The following is a 5,049-nucleotide window of genomic DNA, read 5'->3' on the forward strand; positions in this document are numbered from 1 at the left end:
AACTAAATTATAACTTAAGATCCCTCTCTCTACATAAGAAAAACATAAAAATTGAATGATCCTAATTTATAAAGGTTAAAATGTAAACCAACATTAATTTAGTGTTAGGGTTTCACTACATGTAAACCCTATTTGTACAAAGAAATAAAATTGAAGAAAATACATAACTAGTCTGTAGTAGGATAAAAAGAATTCAACACTACAATAATGGAAGAAATTTTGATAATTAGTGAAAAAGTATGCCACTCTAGCCATTGTGTGCTATCGTGCTCTACATGACACTGAAGATATGTTTGATATAATCAATTAATATGGTTTTGAGACAAATTAGACATCGCAGGGCTTTGAGCCAAATTAAACACATTATGTAAATTTAATAGGCATCAAAACACATACCTCTAAGCTACTCGCTGTCACCACCGGTGTCACCGCCTTGCTCCACCTCTGAGCTACTCGCTGCCACCACCTCTCAGAAATTGGACACCTATCATAAAAAATAAACTCTTAATCCCACTCGCCATTTCCTATGTTATTCTGCTTAATCAATTCACCAAGGTTAATGTGGTTGAGGTTGACAGCCGGTGGAAACATCAACCCTGTCATTTGCAGTTGAAGAACTGAACTTTGAACGTTTATACATTTATAACCAGAACATTTCGAACCAGAAATATGACAAATTAGACTTCCAAGTTTGCTACAACGGATCTGGAATGGAACCAAGGAATTGGGTCACTAATACCTATTGGAATACATGAATTGTCGCAACAAATCAGACTTCTAAGTTTGCTAGTGATGAATTCGATTACAATATATTTGCCTGTAAGACAAGTATAAAATCTGTTGGCATATTTTAGTCCCTGCTGGGGTTGAGAAACAACGGGGTTGAGAAACAAGTGTGGGGGAAGATATGTGCAAAACATTTCGACATTGCAGACATGATGTTGCAGACATGATATTTCAAAATAAAATATATATTAAAAAAAAAGAATTGAAACTACACTGGATAATGACTATTGTTCGTTGTTGTGTGTGCTTCAACGCTCGCCCTGCTAAAGTGTATATTGCTGATAACTAAAGCTAGCAGCCGGTGGCAAATAATATTTAGAGGTTGAAGTTGCTTACAATATATTCGGACCACCCCTTCACTTTCCTCTCTGGGAATAAATTTTTAGAATTGTACTAACTGTACAAAAATGTTGATACGCGATCTTCATAATGATTCCAAACCTATTCTAATACGCAATCTTCATAATGATTCCAAACCTATTCTGATACGCAATCTTCATAATGATTCCAAACCTATTCTGAGCATGATAGTTGTGTTCTAGTGCAAACCAAAACATAAAACGTTGATGCATAACCTCCCAAATTAATTTTACAGGTGTAGTGGAATAAATTTTATACAAGCGAGAAACATAACAACCAAATAAATACGGAAAAGATATTGCATGTTTGAACATACTTCCATTCGGAATCGACCTCTTAATGTATGAACATATAAAATGATCAACAATGCACTTATGTTTCTACTGCATAATGTAAAGAGGTAATGTTTTGCACACCCAGGTCAGTAGCATACTACCTGCGGACCATACAAAAGAGTACACGGTAGAATGTTAAATGTGATACGATGTGAATCGAAGTTCAGAATTACACCACTTAGCATCATTAAACCATCAACAAACCCAGTTGACAACAAAGAGGATAATCAACCATCAAAAGTGATTGATTTATAAAAGAAATTTACATGCATTCAAGTACCCCGGTGGCCTTACGATTAAAAAGAAAAAAATAACTATGTTACAAACAAGAATTACATGCATATGAAAATATGCTTGTCCTGGAATATCATTACTAGATTTAAAAAAAATAAAAAATATTCGACTAGATTCTCAAGATCTCCCTGAAACATCAAAGAGGAATAGCCGGTACACTTCGGATAATAAAAAGGCCACTTTGCCTTCTTAACTGCCAATAGTCCAGTTCATGCAAGTAACAAGCATTTTGAAGTAAACATTGCAACAGCACCGTAGTTCCAAGTGGTGTTCCCTCCAAAAATTTATGTGCGGAAATCATGGACCATTATGCCCATTATTCCACCCTTGAAACTTGAAGCAGCTCATATGAATAAGTATACATAATATCAACCAGCAGTTTAGTCCAAGAAGATTGTGAGATTTACTTTCTCCTTGTCTTGTCCCGCTTTGCTTTTATAAACTTTCTATTACCCCTATCGCCTTCGGCACCAAGAGAGAACCCATGGAAGCTGCTAATACTCAGATGGGGTATATACACAACTAAAGAACTCAGATGTCCTTATTCAGATCTGCGAGAGACAGAGCTTTTAAAAATCTTATAGTAACTCAAATCATCTGAGACTCTAAATATAAACTGCACTCCATACTGCAGTAATTATTATTTCCAACCACAACCACCCTGGAATTTTATTTTCTATCTTGTCTATGAAAAATAAATATTATTCCTACTAAACCTTCACGTGAAAGTAAATGTCTTTTTCTTAATGGTTAAATTTAAAATTATATGTAACAGTAATATTTTATAAATGTTTTTATTTTAACAGTGAATTTGAAATGCTATATTTGATATTTTTCAAACATAAAATTTTTAAATTTTAGAAACATTTTTTTATTTTTTACATCTCAAACTATATTGAATCTTAATTAGGGTAATTTATCATCATCCTGTTAATTTTCAAATCAAATTACCAATTATTTATTTAGAGAAACTAAAAAAATAAAAAAACTTATACAATTAATAAATGAAGTAATTTGATATAGATTTATTGTATTTGTTTAGTTTGAGAGTTTTTTAAATATATTTTTTCTCGGATTTAATTGAAATTTTATAAAATAACAAATTTGAGTAACAAATTTTATGCTATAATATAATTTACACATTAAAAACACATTTTTAAAACAAAAGATCAAAATTTAATCCAAAATTATTTCACAAAATTTCGACCAAAAAAACATGGAATAGTTACTCAATGCCTTAAAAAAACACAACAGTCCTGTCCACCAGTACTCATTCCCCGAAGACATCGAAATATCACTGAGCATTGTTTATTATTAATATAGAAACTAATCTATGGAAATATCCGTAAACATTATTCAAAATAAGTACAGAAACTTCCCCACCGACAAGCATTTAGCAATTAACGAAAATTTGAGCATCTAATTATTACATAAAAATGTCCAAACCTGCCACCGTTGAAGCCTCGTTATTTGGTAGGGAATATTTCTTAGGTAACCAGGTAAGGAACAAAACAGGAATTAAAAATTTAACTAGCCAGAGAGTATTATGATCAACTAGTCTTCCTGCTCCTTAGTTGACAAAGGTGCACCTCTATCTGATTTCCCCAACACTACCAGTAAGCACTCCGATACTTCCCATTCGCTGAATTGAGATTTTGAAGTTCTGAATAAAGTTGTCTCCCTCTAACTGCTTCTCAGCAATACTTTTGGAAGTGGAGTCAGTGAGAAGCGCGGCATCTGATTGGAATAACCCTCTGTTTGATTCCAGAGTACTGTAATAATGCCTGTCGAAGTTGAGAGAGCTGCCAGGATCCATTGGCACTATGGTTGTATTGTCAGCTAAGCTCGTGCACTTAGTCTTCAGCTCCTCTGCATAGGGCTTGTCCATGGAGGGATCCATGTCACCTTTCCCAGTGAAGTTGTAGAGTCTGTTGCTGAAGAAATTGCACAGCTCGACTCCGATAGTATGTCCACCTATAACATTACACAATCAAAACCTAATTTGTTAGATATAGCAGAAACATTGCGAGCTCAATATATATATATATATATATATATATATATATATATATATATATATATATATATATATATACCATTTTGAATTGTATTTGTGTATATTTAGTTCGAGATTAGATATGGAGTTACCCGAAAGTCTTCAACACGCAAAATCCCGTGGGCCCACAATTTTACCACCTGCCTACCTCTCATCCTTCTTGCATACCCAACGTCTTTACCCGTCTCTTTTGCATGTCCAACGTGTTGCACGACCATTATAGGCGGGCATTTGATGAAGCTCTGCAGGGATCTGCCTCTCGTGTTGCCGTGGGAAATAGAAACTTGCAAGTACAGTTTAGGGGGAGGCGGATGGGTAAGCTCGCTCGAACAACCACAAGATGTATCACTCGACCAAGGGCCGCCTTCAAGCCATGAATTTTGCTCTGGTTTTTGCAAGTAGAAAACAAAACAATGTGAGCAGTGAAAATTCAAGAACTATTGGCCTTGTCATCAGACCGGGAGACTTTGCCATGCACAAACCAGGTAAGCACACAATAAACTCTCGAAGTGAAGAAAGAGAAATTTCATGAGGGTTTTAGATGCAGCATGTTGGCCCTTTATCCGTTGTTTGGGTTCCTCTTAAAGGACTGGAAAAAAAGAAAAGAAAAAAAAACCCTTTCTTTAATTCTGGGAATGCAAGTTCTGCAATCTTCGAAAAATTGGAAATCAACATTGTTTTTGTTTTCAGTGCACAATTAAATAAGCAAAGTAAAGTTTTGATTATTTTTGAACTTCTGAAAGTTTACAACCTCATAAGAGTACCTCATTTTACAGTTTGGTATGCATTTTTGTATTGCAAAATATCTATGTGAACAAATACCTGAAACTAATTAATGCAAATGAAGCGGGAGTCTAAGGGTTTTCAAATCTCTATTTTTCTATATAAATGTTCTGCTAATCTAATGTGTTAGAAAAGGGTTAATTTGGGCGTCCAGAGTGAATAGAAACATGATCTTCAATGGTGGTCCATGATTCATGAATGGAAATATGTCGAGGAATTTTAAAACTACAACATGTTTGAAGTCGTAATCTCTGATATGGAATCGCAAGATCCATATGTAAAATGAACCTATTAACAACTCTGTTTTGAAATGGAAACATGCTATTAAGTGGGACAACATATAAAAATTATAAAGTGGTACGAAAGTGCTAAAAAGATTCCGTTCATGAGTTGCATACATTCTTTAGTGGCATAGTTAGATAATTTCTTTAGTAA

The 5,049-nt window shown here is 34.2% G+C and overlaps 1 pseudogene; it reads right to left on the minus strand.

Moving 5' to 3' along the window:
- Positions 1-3,366: 3,366 nt before the first annotated feature.
- LOC149157054 (peroxidase 56 pseudogene) lies at positions 3,367-4,049 on the minus strand (annotated as a pseudogene).
- Positions 4,050-5,049: the final 1,000 nt, after the last annotated feature.

Source organism: Pinus tabuliformis, chromosome 9 (assembly GCF_031772625.1).
Source record: "Pinus tabuliformis cultivar Carrire ecotype Pingquan chromosome 9, CPIR1, whole genome shotgun sequence".
NCBI classification, from domain to species: domain Eukaryota; kingdom Viridiplantae; phylum Streptophyta; class Pinopsida; order Pinales; family Pinaceae; genus Pinus; species Pinus tabuliformis.